This window comes from Panthera leo, chromosome A1, assembly GCF_018350215.1.
Source record: "Panthera leo isolate Ple1 chromosome A1, P.leo_Ple1_pat1.1, whole genome shotgun sequence".
NCBI classification, from domain to species: domain Eukaryota; kingdom Metazoa; phylum Chordata; class Mammalia; order Carnivora; family Felidae; genus Panthera; species Panthera leo.
Genome location: NC_056679.1, coordinates 45,887,688 through 45,910,144, shown reverse-complemented (window position 1 = coordinate 45,910,144; position 22,457 = coordinate 45,887,688). Strand labels below are relative to the sequence as shown.

The window sequence follows — 22,457 nt, the reverse complement described above, 5'->3', positions numbered from 1 at the left end:
TCTCCGCGACGCAGCCTTGAGAGACCAGAGTGTTGTGACCCGGAGGGTGCCATGCTGGAGGAAACCTTTAGGCCTCCAGATAAACTTTTAGGATGTTGGCCGGCAGGTTCAGAGATCTACTCATCTTGCTGCTGGGCGAGATAAGCCTCCTAAAGTAAGTTCACTTCCTTGTTAAAACCGCTGCCGACCGATCTGGGGAGGCCGGCTTCTGTGTTCTGTCTCTCCTAACCCACTTTCCGGGGCAAAACCAGTTCCAGATTTCACCAGGCAATTCTCGACTGGGAGAATCAACATTTACTTTTTGGTAGCTTTAAAATATCTTTATTTGACAGTCTTCTTGGGGTTGGGGGGAAGAATAGTTTTGCCTAGTAATTTTGTATTAGCAATTTGTAGGTTCCACTGACTTCTATCATGGAAAGGTAGTTTAAACCTTTTTTTTTTTTTTTTTTTTTGGTAGACATTTTTGTCTATCCCTCTGGATGCTTTTAATACCTTTAACCTGTCTCCGATGCTTTGCAGCGTGAATACAATGTGTATAAGTATGGACTTATTTTTATTATGTTTGGGAACTAACCAGCATATGAAATAGTTGAGGAGGTGTGTTTCTTTAATTTAGAAAATTCCAAGCCATTATCTCTTCAATAATGCCCCTAATATATAAATATATATATAAATACAAATGCTATGTTATATGTAAGTGATGAATCACTAAATTCTACTCTTGAAACCAATATTACACTATATATTAACTAACTAGAATTAAAAAAAATAACCTTGCACCCCCCCCCCCCACAAATAACAAACAAAAACCAAAAAGAATAATGAACGTTGAACTGAGCTGTATGATTATTTCAGTTCTCTGCCCCTTTGCTGGGAGTAGAGAATGTGAATAAATAAATTGGTGAATGTGACTGGGGAAAAAAAAAAAAAAGTATAGCCGGGTATAGCCATTTTGAGTCCTAGCTTCATGTGAAATTCTCCAGTCTGACTTTATTTTCTGTGCCCCATAATCATGACCATTTAAACTGAAGCTCCATCGCCATGGATTTACAGATGGCTTAAGCTAAAGTCCTTTTGCTCGTGCCTACATTTCTGTTGCGCTTCTCTTTTTCTGGACTCGGAATGGCATCTCCATGTTTTTTAAATATTTAATCCAGAATTTTTGGGTTTCATTCAGTGTATCAAACTGATGTTACCAGAAATGAAAACCCCCTACTTAAAACGTAATTTTCAGACTCCTGAAATACGATTTGTATTCGTAATCAATTAACAGTAGTTTTTACTTATTCTTGTTATAAGGATATTAATGATATAATATCTGTAATAATATCTGTAAAGTTCTTAGTGTAATTTCTAGAATACAATAAATGCTTAACAATGTTAATTGGTACTGTTAGAATAATATAAAACATCAAAGGCACAGTCTTGGACCTCAGGGAACATATATGCTGTTATAAAAGTAAAAGGCAAAGATACAAATATGGTATGTTGATTGCAATTCTACAAAAATAACCAATGATATACAGTGTTAATATGTATCTTTTCATATTAAAAGACATTTATTTAACATAATATATACATGTATATGCAAATTTTATGTCTTATTGATTGTATTGCAAGGATTTACTTTCTCCTTTATTTCTTTTCAGAGTTTCGTAATTTGAGAAATGAACATGTATTTTTTTTTTCCATCAGCAAGAGTTACTGGAGTTTATTGATACTTTATAAGCACTTGCAACCAGATTTTGTTTTTATCATTGTTCAACTTAAGCTTCCTTCAAGCATCAACTAACTCAACAGTTTTTCTCTTTCCCTCTCTCCCTTTTTCTCTCTTCTTTCCTTCCTTCTTTTTTTCATTGTCTGTCTCTTTTTTCTCTCCCCCCACCCCACCTTTCTTTCCTTCATTTAGAAAGAATTTAGAAGCAGTAGGTATCTTTCCAAAACTTCCTTGATGGTGATGGTTAAAACTGACGTAACAATTAAAATATTTGTGTGTCCGTTTACACACATATATGAGTATATGAATGATCAAGAGTCACCAGATAAGTAAATTACTCAAGTCCCAAGTGATTTGTCACTCAGGTATGGTCTTTGGACCAGCAGCATTGGCATCACCTGGGAACTCGTTATAAATGAAGACTCTCGGGCCCCATCTTAATCTACCAAACCAAAGTCTGCCTTCTAACAAGATCCCCAGGTGGTTCATATGTAATTAAAGTTGAAGGAATATTACTGAAACAGATTTTAAACAGCAAAGTGAGCTGAGAGTTGAAACGATTATTGAAGGGAAAAAATCTGTTTCAATTATCTATATGATTTTTATACAGTGATTATTGGGAAGGTTGAGAAGGGATGGTCAGGATGTTGAATCATCAATGGATAAATACCTCAGTTCTCAGATTTTTCTGCTATAGTGTAGGTACTGCCATGATGACTGCTCAAGGGTGATCATTCAAGTCACTTAAACCCCTGATGAATTGGGAAAAGTGTAGTACTGTTCTTCATTTAAAGTGAAATTATTGTCCAAAAAACAATAGGAATTTACACATTCAGAAGAAAATCCTAAATCTCACCATGTGGCTTTTTACTTTCAATGCTTACCAGTATCTGTATATTCACATTCAGTTGTGTTTGTACATTATTTCATTTATGGCAAGCTATGGCATGTGCATGGGCAAAGTTGTGGTGGTTAGATGGAAAAGATAGGATATTCGAAGTCTTTGTGATCATTCTTTTTCTAGTGCTATGTTGAACTAATTCTAATTATGATTATTTAAAAAAAATTAATATAATTTATTGTCAAATTGGCTTACGTACACCCAGTGCTCATCCCACCAAGTGCCCTCCTCAATGCCCATCATCCATTTTCCCCTCTCCCCCCACCCCCATCCACTCTCAGTTTGTTCTCTGTATTTAAGAGTCTCTTGTGCTTTGCCTCCCTCCCTCTCTGTCCATGGGAGAAGGGAAGGGGAAAATAGTTGTAATTATGATTATTAATAAGAATTCCAACTATCAGACTTTCCAATCATGATTTGTAAAGGCTGCATCACATCCTATTGAGTTGATACACAAAGATTATTTAATCGTTCTCCCATTATATGGATAGTCAGATAGTTTCCAAGTTTTGCTATTATAAATATTGTGGTAGTAAACATTTTTGTACAATAGTTTAATCTATTAAGATCATTTCCATAGCATGAATGACCAATAATGGAATTGCTGGAATCAAGTATATGCAATTTTATAGGTGTGTTTTTTGTTTTTTGCTTTTTCTAATACACTGTTTTAGGGAAGTTTTAGGTTTCACATGTGTTACTTGAAAATCAGATTTAAACATTATAGTAAAGGAAATGATGTGATAATGAAGTCAATAAATTTGCTAATTGGTATTTACTTTTGTTTCTTCTGCTTACTTTTAGCTAACCTTTTTCTAATTTTTTAGGGTGAAAGCTGAGGCCACTGATTTGAGAATATAAATTGACCCCATGTATTGTCTTAGTGATTTATCTTGTGGTTTCATTTTGATTCAGTTAAAATTTCTTTCTAATTTACCTTTTGATTTCGTTTTAACCAATGGGTTACACATAATTGTGTAATTTAGTTTACAAATATTCCAAACAACCTGTAGTGGGCCTTGCTTTTTTTTTTTTTTTTTTTTTTTTTAAATATCCTGTGATCATTCTATGTCTTTTGATTGGATTACTTTGTTTATTTACATTTAGTGGGATTTTTGATGTGATTAGGTTTAAATCTAAAACTGCTACTTGTTTTCCATTTGCCCATTTGTTATTGTGAATTTTTATGCTTTTTTGTTGTCATTGTTCATTTAGTAGTCTTAGAATTTTATCTCTTTTCCCTAACATATTAGGTTATAATTCTTTTTTATTGGTTATTTATGGCTTATGCTATACATCTTAACTTATTAAAATCTAACTTAAAGTGTTATTATAACATTTTATGTAAAATATCAGAATATTACAAAAGTATTGTTCCACTCCTTACTTATTGGTCTTTTTGCCATTGTTGCCATATATTTTATTACTATTTATGTTATAAACCGCAATACTGAATTGTTCTTATTTTTGTTAGAGCAGTCAATTTATTTTAAAGTAATGTAATGAGAAAATGTCTTATATTTTCTCACATCATTACCATTTCCTATTATCTTCATTCCTTTGGCAAATGTTTCTTATCTGGTATCATTTCTCTTCCACCTAAAAAACTTCCTTTAGCATTTCTTTTAGTGAGAATTTGATGATGAATTCATTCAACTTTTAATTTCTCAAGAGCCTTTATTGCTTTCAATTTTTGAGGAAAATTTACATAAACATAAAATTCTGGATTGATAGTTTTTTTAATGTACTTTGATTTTGTTGCTCCATTGTCTCCTCATTTACATTGTTTCTGATAGGAAATCTGTGGAATTTCTTACATGTATTCCTCTGTAATGGAGCTTTTTCCTCTGTACGCTATTAAGATTTTTCCTTTATTACATGTTGTGTGAAATTTGATAATATACCTTTGTGTAGTTTTCTTCATATTTCTTATGTTTGAAGTTTGCTGAGATTCTTGGATCCTTTGGTGTATAGTTTTCATTAGGTTTGAAAAATTTGGAGGCATTATTTCTTATAATGTTTTTCTCTTTAACCTTTTCTCTTTCTTCCACGCACTCCAGGGTTCATATATTTTGACTGTTTAAAGTCCTACTGCTCATGTTTTTTCTTCTGTAATTTCTAATCTTCTCTTAATTCTATCCAGTGATATTTTATCTCAGACATTTGTGTGTCATTTTCCAGAATATTTATTTTTGTCTTTTATAAATATATTCCATGTCTTAATATATTTATTATATTTTAGTGTATGCAATGCACTTACACTAATTGTCTTAATTCCCTGTCCTCTGATTCTAACATCTATCCGTTCTGGGTGATTTTTAATTGATTTTTTCTTTCTTCCTTATATCTTAAGTTTTTCTGCTTTATTGTTTGCCTAGTAGTTTATTATTATCCGGCAGTCACTTTAGATTTTACCCTATTAGATTTTGTATACTTTAAAGTCTTATGGGTATTCTTGAGTTTTTTGTTTAGATGCTGTGTTGGGGGTCCGTAAGACCAGGCCAAGTTTCAGTGATTATCTAGGAAAACACATGGTCTCAGCACAGAGTCATACTTTCAAGACTGATTTACTATAAAGAAAGGATTTTAAAAAATCAGCAAAGAATAAAAGCACATGGGACAAAGTCTGAGGGAAATAAGGCCCAAGCTTCCGAGAATCCTTCCAGAGTGGAATCACACAGGATGCATTTAAGGCCCCCAGCAATGAGTTGTGACACGTATGAAATATTGCCAATCAGGGTAACACCCCCAGTTTGTCAAGTACACAGATTTCAGAGTGCCAGAAAGAGAGAAGATGTTCGGTATAAATCATATTATTTGTTCAGTCAGTTTAGGCACAGCAAGTTGCTCTTATCAGTTAATGGTGGGAACTGTCCCCAAACCCAAATTCACAGATACCAGCCAATGCCAACCTTGTATGCACACCTTTCAAAGGATAGCAGTCAGGCCTGGTATGTTAAATCTTTCTTGCACAGAAGCTATTAAGTCACTTAGAAATAGTTTGATTCTTTCAGATCCTGATTTAAGTTTTACTAGGTGGGGTCAGAATAGTGTTTACTCAGTGGTTAATTATTTCCCACTATTGAAGCAAGACTCTTTGAGTACTTGTCCAATAGCACGTGAATTATAGGTTTCCGAGCCTTACTGTTGGTAATAGGCACTATTCCCAACCTGGTGAGTCTCAGATACTATTCCCTCTTATTCTTGTGGGTGTTTCTTTGCCAACCTTCCATAGTATCCTCTCACATAGGTGTTGATCAAGACTTTACTGAACGCTCAAAAGAACTCCTCTATATGTATTCTAAGTTCTCTCTCTGTGCAGCTCTTCCTTTGCTAGTACTCTGTTCTGTGAACTCAGGTCACCTTGTTCTCCCTACACTCTGAACTCCCTCTTCTAAGTCTCAAAGTCCTACAGGCTGTGCCTGTTTTTTCTCCTTGGGCCTCATACTGCAATCTCTCTCCATATAGTAAGCCTTAGCAATCTTAAGGATTCTCTTATTTATTTTCTGTCTCTTAGAGATCACTGTCTTATTGCCAGATGGCCAGTGTCTTCAAAACTTTCTTGCATATATTTTGTCTGTTATCTAGTCATTTGGGGCTGAAGGGTAAATCCAATTCCTATTATTCCATCTTGGCCAGAAGCTAAGATTTCTCAGGAAAGATAAATTTAAATAGTTACGCTTTGAGGTCTGTCATGAAGTGAGCCTCCAGTTATTCAGTCCCTTCCTATCCTTCTTCTTTATCAGATTTTCTTTCTTTTTCTGCCCCTGATGGCTCCTGTGTTTAATCATCTGAACAGGTTTTAGCCATACTGCCTTTAATTTTGCTCTCCTGCATATCTCTCATATCCACCCTGCTTGTCTGGTACTGTATATGTCAGAATCTTTGAAATTTTCTCCCCAAAGTGTATCATTTTTTTCCACTAAGGCTTCACTTATACTGTCCAGTATGGCTAAACCACCTCCCTGTCTGCTCTTTGTCTTGTTTTCTCCTTGTAATCCTAGTTATGAATCAAGTCAGGTGCCAACTTCTCAGGAAGCAATTCTTGAAGATCCTTCCTACTCACTTAACCAACAAAGGCCACAGCCCTTCTTGGGTTTGTCACAAGCCTCTGGCCTCCATTATTACATCTAAAAATGACTTATCATGTTTTTTAATTCTTTGACTTATTTTCTTTGAACGTGAGTCCCTCAAGGCCATGAGTTCTGTCTTCTTTTGTCATGTCATAGATCCCAGCTCTTGTGAGTGATTTCTAATAATTGATTAATAAATGTTTGCTAAAATATTATTAAATTATGGACTAAATTAGTCCTAAAACATTTTTCATCATCTAATATAACCCTTTATTTTATGTATTAAAATGGTTGTGAGACCCAGTGAGAGCAACAGTGCATTTTAGTGAAGCATCTGCAGAAATATTCTTTAGGGGCGCAGGAATATAGGGCTGAGCCCCTTGGTCAGGATGGCTCAGTGGAAGGTAGTATGTGTCAGGGGTAATAAGCAACAGTGATATAGATACAGGAGGCATAAAACAAAAAGAGGTAAAAAGGTAACTGGAGGGTATATGGTACTGGGAAGAATAAAAAGATATAAGTATAGACTTTGTCAGTTTCTTTCCCTTCTGAATTCCTAACAGTGTATTTTATGTCCCTCTAAAGACTATAGAAGAAATAAGAAAGGCTAAGTCATGTACTTTAGAATGAATAGAAATAATAATTATTATAATAATAAATGTAGCTAATATTTATTGCACTCTTACTCATTAACTGTATGTTGAGCACCCTCCTGAGAATTTGATGCGTATAACCCAATTTAAGGAAGAGGGGCTCAAAATGATTAACAATTTTCCCAACACTCACACAGCTAGTAAATGTCAAAGACAAGAGGATTAGGATTTGAACAGTCAATGGTTTTAACCATTGGGTTAAAATAGCCATGACCCTTAACTAACTCTTGACAGAAATCCTAGGTCAAACATTCTTAGACCAAAAAAGAGGAAGTATTTTTCACATTTAGGGTTATTTTTGCCTCTTTTGTATTTTGATTCAGGGCCTCAATGACATGATTAGGATTTCTTCTGTTTTCCTCCTTTTCTAAGATCCATGCAAAAATTCCTTCTAGCAGTTTAGTTCTCCATGTCCCTGGGTTCAATTTAGGTAGAGAAGTAGAACTTTTCTTCATCAACAGTGTAAATATCATGGCAAATTTGTTTTTCACCAAAGAATCATTCTCTTCTTTCCATCGTGTAATGTAGTCATGGATAAGTTTTTCTAGGTCGACAGTTTCTAAGAAAGAACATGAGAGTGAACTCTAGCCAGTGGACTGTGGATGGAGATATATATGCTACTTCTAGGTCTAGGCCATTGAAATCTCTCATTCATAATGATCCTTTCTATTCTTTTTCCACTTATGAATGGTGCCCTAAGAGCTACATTGAAAAACATGTTAGTGATACAATGCTTGCATTAGCCCATTTTTCTGAGTGTATGAAATATAATACCCTCCTCATTTCTTACCTGTTTGTTTGGGTAAGAAATAATTTCTATTTTTAAAAATAATTATTAGAATAGTTAGTGTTACTTAAAAAGCAAAATAGTTCTGGACTTTTTTGGTTTAAATTTGTTAATTTGTTCATGCCTGAAATTGGCTAAGTGGAAGTGCTGCTGTGATTAACTTGCGTCTCATGGTCATCCTTAGGTTAGAGAGGGTTCAAATCTACCTAAATTATTTGGACTGAGTGTGAGACGGAGGTGTCCTTTATTATAGCTATACTGTAGTATTTTTAGCGGAAAAAGAAGAATGGCAGATCATCACCAGTATAATTTTTGGTGAAAGTTTCATCAGATAAGTAATATTTTAGGTTAATATTTTTTTGTGGCTTATTGACACATACTATCTCATTTTATCACATGTTTTTGTGAATTACGTAATCTATGTCATCATGTTCCCATTTTACAGTTGAGGACAGAGCTGAGGAAAGTTTGAGTATTTTTGTTTACTAAGTGTCTCTGAATTCGAATGCAGACGGATTTTTAATTCCTTTGCGGTTGTATGTGACTAGGATGAAAGAAATGATACTAACAGGAAATATGTGAAATCTCTTCTCACTGACCAGCATTTCTGTGGAGAAACAAGTGTTCCTTCCTGGATTCTCCATTTTCTTATAGAATCCAGGTAACTGGTAAAGTTGAAAAAACAAACAAAAGATGAAGACAAAGATATAGATGAAGAAATGATGAGGAAGAGGAGATACAAAGAAAAGGAGGAAGAGGAAGACAGAGTGTAAAGTGGGAGAGGAGGGTAAATGCATAATGAACTAGGCCAGAGAGTGTAAGAAGGAAAAGGATAAGAGAATGAATGATACAGTAGAGTTATGGAGAGGGTTTTTGGTGGCTTAGAATGAGGGAAGAAAAAAAAAGCAGATGCAGTTTAAGGGCAATATCGAGAAGTGGAAATACCGGGAAGGTGGATTTGGGGTACTTTTGTATCACTCTTTTGGGCACAGTATAAATACTCAAATTGTTTTAATTGCTTTTGGCTATCCAAACGCTGACATTTTAATGCAGCCATGTGAAGAAATCAGTTTATGTTTATGATTAAGTGAACTAAACTTTATCAGAGCTAGCTATATTTGAAAGTTTGTGTACATATTTGAAGGCTAATCAGGTAGAGGTACTAGTATGGATTTGAATATGTGTATCCCTGGTCTCTATAATTAAATCTTGCATACATATCAGCAGATGTTCTACTTGAATTTCTTATAACAGTGGGTTCCTAAAGAGAACCATAGTATTTCCTAAGAAGATATACATTAAAGGCTTTGGAGAGCGTGCAATCTCAACAAAGAATATTCCAGATTTGTTGGCATAATATGCAACCTAAATTCACATTTTACTTTGAAAGATTCTTAATTCACATCCAATTGATTTTTTCAGCTGTTCTGATTTGTATTTTGTCCAATGAGTAGTTGTATCTGTAGATGAGTCTCTACCAGATACATTATTTTCTTGGCTGTTGAACAAACTTAGATCGATATTAGGAAACATCTATTAAAAGTATGTTCACTGATGTTCAGTTGTTATGTTGAATACTTATTTCATGCTTGCTTTCCTCAATTTTTATGTTCAGAAGAAGAACCAACAACTGTTAGAACTTTTTTCACAGATTCTGAAATATCAATTTTTTTATACATGAAGAAAGTAAAGTACGATAAAGTCTTTTATGAGCATATTCCTAGTTACATTTAGTAAAACAGAAGTATTTAATTTTGAAAGTCTTGGTTTCCTTGGGAATTTATTTATTATAAGATAGGAGCTTTATTATAAGATAGAAACTTATGACTGACCTACTTAATTTTAGTCAATTTTATGGGTAAGTTAATGAGGGAAACTTAGATACAACAATAAACATATTTGTAAGAGAAGGAAATATTTTTCTAGGGTAATCATTCTAGAAACTCAAGACATTCCAGCAAATAATTCTAGTACACTGTGAGGAAGTCAGTCAGATTGCAGCAATTTAAATACTTCAAATATTTACATGGTTAAGACTTAAAAATAATTTTTGTTTAAACATAGTTTTTTGGAGTTTTTTTTTTAATTTGGACAGTCAGAGATATACTTACTTAGATTATTTCAGTCGGACACTCCATGGGAAGAAATCTATCAATGGTTGAGTTCTCCAAGAAGTAGACTCTGGGATAGAAATTTGCATGCAGATATTTATTGGGATGTGCTCTTTGGATCAACAACTGGGAGAGAGTGAAGACAACAGGAATGGGTAAAGGAAGAAGTTGAGGTTCACTGTTGCCATTAGAAGGGCCTCAGCCAGTCCCATGAGAGATGGGATGACTCTGCAGAGATGTACAACAAAAAGTCAGTGAAGGCTGGGGCTTACACCCCTACATGGAGTAGTCATTAGATGTGGATTGTTTCCAGGAAGGGGACATGACCTCAGACGAGGTGGCTCTATTTAGCTGAGACCAAGATTGAAGAAGTACTCGGATAAGAAATGTTAACAGTTGATAAGTTCAGCAGCTGGAGGAATGAATCTTGAAGCAGGGGACATGGTTGGCATACCACAGCATCCACTACGTAACAACAACAACCAACAACAACAACAACAACAAAAACCTAGAGGGGCGCCTGGGTGGCTCAGTCGTTTAAACATCTGACTCTTGATTTCATCTCAGGTCATAAGGGATTTCATCTCAGTTCATCTCAGGGATTCTCTCTCTCTCCCTCTCTCTCTGCCCCTCCCCTACTCAAGTTCTCTCTCTCTTTCTCTCCCTGCCTCTCAAAATAAATAAATAAACTGAAAAAAATCTAGAAATTTTTTACCATGTTGTCGAGCTAAGTCTCAGGATCTAGAACATAGTGCAGAACACAGCACCTCTATAGCAATTAGCATTAATGGGCTTTCTCACCATATAACTGGTGTTCTTTGCTCGTTATCTTTATATTCTGGTTCGTTGTGTTTCAGCTGTGTTCTGCCTCTGGATTTATTACTGCAGTACAGTTGTTATTGGCTGATTTATCTTTTAAGTCATGACTTCTGAGGCTTCAGAGATACCAAAGCATTCTTTCTGTGGGCTCTCTGCATCTATACAAGTCAAATGTCTGCTTCTTGTCTCACATTCAAATTTCCTAGGGGAGAGAATGTTACTGTTGTAGACCATGACTGTTCAACATAAAGTTTGTCTCTTGGGAAGATCTCTTGTGTTAGGTCCTATTATGTACTGGTCTATATAAATGACTGCCACTGAGTTTGTGACATAGCCAAATTAGTGAAATAACAGGACATACAACATGGTGATCTATTTATAAAGAACTTACCAGAAGGAGAGCTCTGGACAATGCAGGTAATAAGAGGCTGCTTAATAGGAGTCAATTTAAACTGAAGCTCATTGCCTGGCTTATTAGTTCATAGTGGTGATCCTTTTACAGTTTTACCCCCACCCCCCCGCCCCCCCTGCCAAATGTTTCACCTAACAGAGGTTCTCAAATTTCACGGTGTACCTGATGTCCTAGGAAGATAGTTTCAAATGAAGATTCCTGGGGTAACAATAATAAAACAAAACAAAACAAAACAAAACAAAACAAAAAACTTCTGTGTCCATTAGGTTGCAGATAAAAAAAAAAACACATGTAGTTTCAGAAGACAGAGATAGAAAGGAGGCAATCAGATGTTTACAAAATATTGGGAGGGTTTGCATACCAGATTCCAGGTTTGACTTCCATTTTGACTTCCAAAATGACCACTGAACTGGGTCATAAAGAAAACGTCATTGCCTACCTTGATCAGGATGTAAGGGAATTAGGCAGTCTCTGCCATAGTACATGACAGCAGAATGGATGGCACACACCTTCCCTGTTCGCACTAAAACACTGTGAAAGAGGCAGAAGGATCTCCTACAGCTGCAACTAGGAAAATCCATAATCCTACATGTAGCACAAATAGGGAAGGTAGAAAAAACAGGGCCTTTACTTCATGTGTTGGCTCTTTACAAACTCTCATGGGTAGAAGATAGTTCCTACATGGAAGCCAGAGGAAAGGGAGACTTGGGAAAGTTGCTCTCACTTCTAGTGTGTAGTGTGTAAACTAATCTGAACCATCTACCACATACCCCAGATGAATCGAATGCAGGTATCCATGACCATAATTTGAGAAAACAGATTGTCAGATGGCAACTCATTGGGTAGAAGTTAGCACATTCTAATAAAGAAGCAAAACAAATAGTAAAAGAAATGACTTTTCTAAACATGTCTGGATTTTATGGTGTTACTAAATATGTCCTGATACCATATAATTTTTTTTATAATCTACAATTTTGGCTTTGGTTTTGTAAGTCATTGGCATTTATACAGATACAGATACAGCATTGATTTTAGAGTTTGCCAATCTTTGACCTTAAATATTGAAATTTAAACTGTTGGGTAATATTGTCAACTACATTTCAACAATTGATTGATTACTTATTGAAATCGTGGCTAATATGGTCCTGGGGCATATCCTCCAGAATTTCTCTTTAGTGCCATGTTTCCTGCCTTGTTTCTGAGCTGATAAAGCACAGAAGAAAGAGACAAGAAGAGATAATGATGAAACAACAGCACTGAGGGCAGCCAAGGCATCACTTAGCAATTGCCCATCATTCAGGGAAAGATTTGCTTCTCTCACTGTGCTCGTTTGCCATGGGGGAAATTCCATGAAATTAGTAAAATTTTTGCATAAATTCCTTTAATTTTAAAATAAAAAAGCTGTGTAGTTCTATTTTGCTGCAGCTAGAAAATAAGAGAAATGGCATCTTTGTTGGTCAGGCAAAGGAGAGAAGTAGTTCAGTTTGGTGGTGAAGTGTCAGACTATCACAAGGTAGTGAACTGGGGATAATCATTTAAAGGTTGTATATACCCTTGGGAATCACAGAAGAAAAGTCTGGGCTAGATATACAAGTTTAAGAAACTTTAGGATATTGGCCACAAAAAAAGCCATGAGAGTGAAGGAGATTAATCAGAGAAACTGTGTAGAAATTATGTGATAAGAAGAAAGCCAAGTTGGTACCGACCCTGATTCATGATTTGGACAAAGAAGCTGAACCTGATAAATGTATGACCAATGAAGTAGGAGGAGACCAGGTAAATATGGATGAGTGGTTGTAGTGAATTCAGTAGAAAGTTGGTGAGGTAGATAGAAATAGGAGAATGGAGGGATGGGAAGAGACAGATGGAAAAAAAGAGGGTCTTACATTTTTGGTCAAGAGTAAAGAAAAACGGATATTGGATATGATAGACACAGATGGCTACAAGATTGTGAAAGGATTCACCTTGATACTTGACTGGTTGACGGGCCTCCCAGACCTCATGGGATTCTATTGAGAAGTGGGAAGGTTATAGCCTGAAGTGAATTTAACTTTTTTGATGAATAGAAAGATACTTTTTCTCTGGATCCAGCCAGATGACTTTAGTATGATGATTGGCAACATGCCTCAAGACTGATGGTCCACTGTAATAGGTAACTCTTATGGATCAACTTTACTGGACCAAGAAGTACCCAGATATTTGGCCATACATGATTCTGGTTGTGTCTGTGAGGATGTTTGCGATGAGATCAATGTTTGAATTCGTAATCTGAGTAAACAAATTGCTCTCTAAAGGTGAGTGGGCTTCATCCATACAGTTGAAGGCCTGAATAAAACAGAAAGCCCAACCCTTTTGCAAAGTAAAAGCAAACACCTTCTGCCTGACTAACGTGGGCTGAGATATTGGTGTTTTTATGTCTTCAGACTTGAACTGAAACATTGACTCTTTCCAGGTCTTGAGCTGGCTAGAATTTGAACCAAATGCTAACATGTGCTCTTCTGGTTCTTAGGCCTTAAGACTCACCATCTGCTATCCTGAGTCTCCAGATTTTGAATGCAGATCTTGGGACTTGTCAGCCTGCATAATCATGTGAGTTAATTCTTTATTTTCTACACACACACACACACACACACACACACACACACACACACACACACAATATGGTTCTGTTTCTCCAGAGAAGCTAATAAGACTAATAATATTAGTCTCTAACTAATATACCCAGAGACTTCCAGGATTTGATTACCATCCTTGAATTGATGAGGGACCTTAAAAAACAATGTATACAGGGTAGGTTTTTAAATCCGTGGAATGGAAGGTAGTTAACCTTATTGACAAGAAATTCCTTCTGTGCTAGGTTTTTTGAATGAATCCGAAGTGAAAGCTGTTGTTTCTGCTTCCAAAAAGGTGAATATCCAGATAAAAAGAAGTTAATTAAAGAAGGAAAATATTAAGACTCTTTGAGGGGTACTGTTTTAAGACATGTTTTACTGTCAGATACATTATATAATTCATAAACAACCTTGTAAGATATCATTAGGCCTCTAACAAAAATGAAGATATAAAGACATGAAGTTTAGGTAACATGCCTGAAATCACAGAGCTAGCAAGTGGAGGATTGAGTAATAAAGTTGTTTGTCTTACTCCATAATCATTCTCCCAAAATCTTTCCATTATACCTGGCTACTTTATATATATATATATATATATGTATATATATATATATATATATATATATGTATATAACCATATAATTAATATCATTCCCTTGTTCTTTCATATATATATATACATATATATACAGATATATATATGTATATATATAAAACAGAAATCCCAAGCCCATATATATATATGAAAGAACCAGAGAATGATATTAAATATATGGTTATTAGAAAAATATTAATATCAGGGGCACCTGGTGGTTTAGTCAGTTGAGTATCCAACTCTTGATTTTGGCTCAGGTCATGATCCCAGGGTCATGGAATTGAGCCTCACAACAGGCTCTGTGCTGAGCATGGAGCCTGCTTAAGATTCTCTCTCTCCCTCTCTCTCCCTCTGTGTCCCTCTGTCTCTCTCGCCGCCCCCACCTCTGCCCCTCTCCCCTCTTGCACACACGCACTCTCTAAAAAAAGAAAAAGAAAAATATTAATATCAAATAGGGCAGTTTAGGTCAATATTTCACAAATGTGAATAATGTTTTAAAGCACAAGCAATTTGATCAGACCCCATTATCATTTTAAATTATTTTTAATATAGTTACTTTAGTATATACAGATACAAATGGATATATATCTTTTACTTATAACCCTAAGAACCAAACAAATTTATACATTAAATAAAGCAAACTCCAAACCCAGTAAACTCTAACTTCATATTATATTATGGTTGGTGACATTGTGTTGAAACTAAATTATTACTAACAGAGCGACTGTGGTAATAACTGTATACTCAGGCTATTTTATATTTGACATGCCAAGACTGTTATTTGGTGATGACACAATTTCTCACTACTATCTCTTTTTTGAACTACTATGAAATCTTGTGCAGAATGTTCTATAGTGATGTGACATTTATTTAGCACAGAAACATAGTTTACTAAAACATCATGTATTAAGTCTCCCTCCGTTCTTTCTCATTTCTATGAGCCAATCCAGGTGGAAGGGTGTGGCATCAAAATTAATGCAAACCAAAGTGGCAACTTGGACATTATAATTGTGTTGCAGTATTAGAATATTAAGTGCTTGTTGAACCAGAAAACCCAGAATACACATATAATCATTTTTATAATGTTCCAGATTTATTTGCAAATAACTTGTGGCCTGATATATTTACTCTTTTTTGCACTTCAGTCTCCTTATCCATAGAATGAAGATAAAAATAATAGCTAACTCATAGACTTATGTGACTGTTAGAAGAGTTAATATGTGTTAGTCACTTAGAAAATGTCTTTCACACTCCATTCTCATTAAGTATTTGTTATTCTTAACTTTTATTCTGAAATTAATACAAACTATTTTAGAAATAAATGTTACAAGCTAACAAACCTCTGAGAGCATGCCATGGGCTCCAGAACTTATAGAAGTCCAGTTTGACAAACCCTTGTTCTGATTTTCTATACTATCTGTGTCTAAGAGTTGTGATTCACACATGACAGTATTATACAGAGTACTCATTTCCAGGTTAATTGCTACTATTTTGCAAAAATCACTTCCTTACTTAAACATCTGCATATTTGAATAAGAAATTTTTGCTATTTGCCTTTCCACATGTTCAACTGTCAAATCTTCTGTCAAATTTTGAATACCTATATTTAGATATCCTGACTTTTTCATCGCTGGCGATCTGGCACTAGATTATTTTACTTTTTATTCTTGGAAAATTGGGACTGAAACGAGTTTGGCCAAAAATGTGGATTTGTGTTGATATACAATTTACTTTTTTCTTATGTATGAATTCTGTATCTTTGAGAGTCATCACATCTTATCAATTACTTGAAAAGCTCCAACTATTTCACACTTCCTATTTATTTGGATTCAATCCAAATAAAACTAATGTCAAATTATTCCACCCACTTTTTTTTTTTCAAATTCTATTTACTATGATCCTCAAAGGCAAGGAAATTAGATGCATGATTACATGGGAAAGCAGATGTTGTGCTGACCCCAGTCGAGACTAACCACAGTCATTTGAGCTTCTCTTGTGAGCATGGACCTATTGAAGCTGCATTTCCGCACACCAGTGACAATGTCCTTTTTCCTCAAAGGCAGAAATTGTGTGCTATATGAAACTCCTGGACAAATGAAACTCCGTTTTAAAATGGAGGAGAATTGAGGACAGGCAAGGGAATGAATTATCCTCCCTCCTCCCCCAGAGGTTCATGAGAAATTAGTAATTCACTCTTTTAAAATTTTTTGTTTACTTTAAATTTTTCTCTTGTCAAGAAGGAGAGGATGAACATAAGACTTTATAAGAAATTCATATGCCACTTATGAAAACTTTTAATCCTCAGTTCCACCCTGATAAAAATCATTAAAATGTCACTAAGTTTTGTAAATTGTCAGGATTTTGTGTGTGTGTGTGTGTGTGTGTGTGTGTGTGTGTGTGTGTGTTTTGTTTTTTCCCTTCTGGAGAGTTAGTAATAAAACAGGGAAAATTAACTCAAACTGCTACTAATCATTTAATATCAGGGTGAAGGCACGATTTCTATTGCACATCTCACTTGTTCTTCAAGAAAAGAAAACACAAAGTTTAACACTCAGTTTACTTTGTAGAACTATTAGGTTACACGAAGTCCCTATATTTATGTATTCTTTGCAGGCCTTTTCAGCAACATCACTTTCAGCTTTGAGAATCAATTTTCCTAGCAATACCATGACTTGCTTACCTACTCAACTACGTAAAATGTTTACTCATATTTCTGGGCTGTGTGTTCTAACTAATTAGTTCTACTGAATTCTGAACAGTTTTTAAATGATGCATATCACTTAGAAGGGCAATACAAGACTGCAGTGTCCGGCAGGATAAACCAGCTTGGTGACAGCCTGATTATCACGTTATTACTTCCCACCTGAAACATCTTCCAGTAGTTTTATAGTTGAGCTCTCCAAAACAACCATAACATGAACTAGAACAACAATAATAATGTCATCAATAGCATGAAGAAGATTAAATTCAGTAAATATAATAACAGAAGTTTCCTGATATTTGGCTTGTACTGGATTGGTTTCAGTTCTCTGTAACACAGATGCTACTGATCACAATGTAATTGTCAGGAATAGAAAATCGGCCAGTTAGATCGTATGGGCTGATTAGCATAAGGGAAATCTACACTTGTGAACACGGACAAAACCTAGCTTTGCGGAACACAATGAATGTGATTGGCATAACTGTTTGACCCCTAGTTTAAGGGGGAATTCTTGTGGTTCCATTCTTCCTTTAGAGTCATGGTGTGAAATGAAGGCAGAATGCTCCTATTCTAACCCTTTGGATTTCTCTTCTCCCCTCTATTAGTCAGCTTATAAAGCTTTTACTGCTAGCCCTAAGATCCTGGTTCTGTGATAAAGGAGCAAATGTTGCCATTGGAAACTTTAGTTTGGCTCATTTACTGTCTGGGAAACAACAACAAAAAGAAGTAAAAGAGAAACGTAGTTTGTAAATGTAGTTTGGGTTTTAAAGAATGACCAAAATGGTGAAAATCAATTTAACAAAGAGAATTTGTGAATCGAATAGACAGCACCTCTCTTTACACAATCAATATCATTTCCTCATCCGTATAAAAAGTATACTGAGACCAAAACTCACATTTTTTTACAGTGTAAATGCAACTTACTTGCAACCATCTTTTACTGGTGCAGTGAGTAAATTCACTTTCATACAAATCTACAGAGTGATGCGTCTTGGATATAGTTATAACTCTGCCTTGGCCTCAAACAATAAAAGTCAGAACATGTGCCTTTCTGAAAATTATTTGCTAAAATTAGTGGCCATAAAATAAATAATTGAGATATATTGAACACTTATTTTATGCCAGGAACTCTTCTAAGTGCTTATAAGTATTAAGCTCATTTGATTCTCCAAATAAGCCTATGAGGGAGAAACAATTATCATCCCCATTTTATATATGAGAGCAATGAGATACAGTGAGGTAAAGGTACCCTGAATTCACAAGTAGTCAAGTTGGAATTCAGAACCAGGCAGTCTGGCTTCAAAGTTTAGTCTCCTAACCACTATGTAAGACATGCTGGTATAAATTACCTGACTTAGGAGATGATATGGTACTGTGGAACTGAATTTAAACTCTGAGTATTTATTCCACAGACAAGCTGCCTGTTCTGAGTAAATAAGATGCAGTTTTTATATCTATAAGCTAAGGGCATAACATCTACCTGCTACAACTAATCCTAGCCTATCTTGGTTCCTCATTTCTATTTCATTCCATTAGATGTTGTACACAGAAATTAGGAATTGATAGTATACATTCAATTACGTGATCTAATCACTCTTCATGTGATAGTATACATTAGGAAAATTGTCTGATAGGACCACACAATATTTATTTCTGGCTAAACATATTTTTAATTGCATTTCAGTTTTGCTTAAAATGTACATATAGTATAATTGAAACATATAGTATAGTTGGAGTATACTTCTTTGAGTTTTGAGAAAGAATACAAGTATGTAAACTTTACCACAATCAGGATACAGAACAGGTCCATCACTTCCCAAAATGACCTCGTGCTGAATTTTGGAGTCAGTTTCTCCCTCCAACCACTGATCTGTTTTCTATTTTTATACCATTGCCTTTTCCAAAGTCAATGGAGTCATACAATTTGCAACCTTCTCAGTATGGCCTCTTCAGTCTTGCATAATGCATTTGTGATTCATCCATGTTGTTTAGTATATCAGTATTTTTTTTTCCTTTTTCTGTGGAGAAGTTTTTCAGTTTATCCATTTACAAGTTGAAAGACATTGGGTTGTTTCTAGTTTTTGACGATTATAAGTAAAACTGTTAAGACATTTTTGTATACAGGTTTTTGGGGTTGACATAAGTTTACATTTCCTTTAGGTAAATACTTAAAAGTGTGGCTGCTGGGACACATTTTAAGTACATGGTTAGCTTCAAAAGAAACTTCCAAACTTTTTTTCCAAAGTGGCTGCACCAGTGGTGACTCCAGCCAGCAGTGAAGGAGGTTTCTAGTTGCTCTACATCTTTTCTAGTCTTTGAGATAGTCTAATATTTTTTTGTTAGCCATTGCAATTGATATAGCAATATCTCACTGTAATTTAAAAAATAGCTTATTTGAGGTGTAATTGCTACAAAATAAACTAAGCTGTTACCATATCCTGTGCTCTTCTTTGTTATGCAGTTATATATTTCCATTTGGTATCATTTTACTTCTGTAAGAACTTTATTTTACATTTCCTTTCATGTTGGGACTCCTGGTGAACAATCCTTTCTGCTTCTATAAGCCTTCATTTTAGAAAGAAATTTTCCCTGGATATAGAATCGTAGATTGCCTTTTCTTTACTTAAAAAAAATACTTCAAATATGCTAACATCTGTCTTTTACTTAAACTGTTTCTAACAAAAAATCTGCTAACATCTTTATCTTTGTCCTGTTTATAGTGTATTTCCCCTATCCCCCTGGCCTTAAAGATGTTCTCTTTATCACTGATCTTGAGCAATTTGATGATAATGTTCCACAGTGGAATTTTCTTTGTTTTTTTGGGTGTGTGTGTCTGTGTGTGTACTTGGGCTTTTGGGTTTATAGTTTTCATCAAATTTGAAACATTTGGGGTCATTATTTCTATATATTTTTTCTATTCTTCTGTAATATTCTTTAGGAGTTCTAATTATACATTTCAAATCTCTCGAAGTTGTCAAACAGCTTATTGACTATTCCATTTTTAAAAAGATATCTCTTCTCTCTGTTTAATTTTGAATATTGCTATCTTCAAGTTCATTGTGCATTAATTCCAATTTACTAATCTTCTTCCATAATGTCTAATCTGCCATTAATTCCACCTAATGTAATTTGCATCTTACACGTTATAGTTTTCAATTCTAGAAGTTCTGTTTGGCTCTCTCACCCTCTCTTTTTCATGCTTATTTAAAAATATACATTGCATATCTGAACTTAACTTTCAAACATATGGAATACATATTTTCAATGTCAGTGTCTGCTAATTCTAACACCTGTGTCGGTTTTGAGTTGGTTTTGATGGGTTGATCTTTTTCCTCATTTAGGTCATATTTTCCCACCTCTTTGCATGCCTGGTAACATTTTATTGATTGTTTGATATTATGAATTTTAGCTTGGCACATCCTTGATATTTTTATATTATTGTAAAGTTCTTTAACTTTTCCCTGGGATGCAGTTAAGTTACTTGGAAACAATCTGATCCTTTTAGGTTTTGCTTTTAAGATTTATTAGGTAGTACCATAGCAGTGCTCATTTTTTAGGATCAATTGTTACCACTCATGTCACACCCTTTTGGGTGCTCCAACCAATGTCCTGTGAGTTATGAGATTTTCCAATCTAGTTGGTCAAAACAGGCATTTTTCGTAGTCCTGTGTGACTGGAAAGCACTGTTCCTCTCATCTTTTCAGATGGTTCTTTTCCCAACGTTAGATAGTTTTCTCACATGTATATGTGATCAGTACTCAGGTGAAATTGGAAGAGTCTTCTCTGGATCTCCAGAGTTCTCTCTCTGTGCAACTCTTTCCTCTCTGTACTCTAGCGACTTTGGTTTCCCGGTATTCCTCAACTCATGTTTTGCTAACTGAAACTGTGTCCCTTTTTTCCATATGCCACAACTTGGAAGCTCTCTCAAATGTAAGGCTCACCTTGCTTTTTTTTTTTTTTTTAACTATCTCTCAGCTATTACTGTTCTTTATTTCTTTATGTCCTGTGTCTTAAAAACCACTGTTTAATGTATTTCCTTTCCTTTTCTTTTCTTTTTCCTTTCCTTTTCTTTTTTTCTTTTTCTTTTTTTTTTTTTTTTTTTGGTGTTTCAGGTGGGAAAAAATCAAGTCTCTATTAATCCATCTTGACTAAAAGTAGAAGTCAACTCTGCTCCTTCTAAATCTCCTCAAAATTATACTAACTTAATAAAAATGTAACTCACAATGATGAAGAAACTGTAGTAGGGATAATAGTGGAGTATGGAGTATGGAAAATAGATGAGCAAATGGTACCCGATTTAGTTGGGCAGAGGAAGCTGGAAGGTAGGTCCTTGCATTACAAGCAGCCATTCACAACCAAAACAATTAGTAGTCGCAGAATTCCAGAACTCCAAGGAGCTTTTTTTGTTGTTCTTGTTGTTGTTCAGAAAGAATGTTGTATCACAAGACTTTGTTTTGTTTTTAAATGTAGTAGTGTCATCACACCCAAGAGAAACAAAACTCTTACCAGAATCCCTTCTGAGGCATTATTCATGGGGTTTTGCTAGTTCTAAGACAGAAAGGAGATGAATTTTCAAAGTTTCGTTTTGCTAAGAAAGTGCTATCAGATGGGGTGTCTGGGTGGCTCAGTCTGTTGAGCATCTGACTTTGGCTCAGGTCATGATCTCAGGATTCATGAGTTTGAGGCCCTCGTCGGGCTCTGTGCTGACAGCTCAGAGACTGGAGCTTGTTGTGGATTCTGTGTCTCCCTTTCTCTCTGCCCCTCCCCTGCTCACACTCTGTCTTTCTCTCTCTCAAAAATAAATAAACATTTAAAAAATTTAAAGAATAGAAAATTCTATCAGATATCTTCAGATTTGTAGAGACAAGGCCTGCGTCTTCAGGGAAAGAGATCATGGAGTCCCAGAGGTAAAGGGCTGGCAGGAGATCCTGGGAGCAGTAAGGCCCATAGCTCTAGTGGCTATATTTGTCTTGGGTCTGATGTTGGCTGAGCTTATTCTTTTATTAAGTGTTCTTTAGTTTCAGGGTCAAACATAGATAATATTCTATAAAAAGAAAGGCTAGACATTCACATACATTG

General features: G+C 35.2%; 1 long non-coding RNA gene across 1 annotated transcript in view; it reads left to right on the top strand.

Annotated features, from left to right (window-relative positions):
* LOC122199254 overlaps positions 1 to 22,457 on the top strand; it is a 211,844-nt gene continuing 189,387 nt past the window's right edge. Inside the window, exons 1-2 of the long non-coding RNA XR_006193443.1 lie at positions 1 to 154; positions 13,980 to 14,059. This is a non-coding gene — a long non-coding RNA (uncharacterized LOC122199254). The remainder of the gene's footprint in view (positions 155 to 13,979; positions 14,060 to 22,457) is intronic.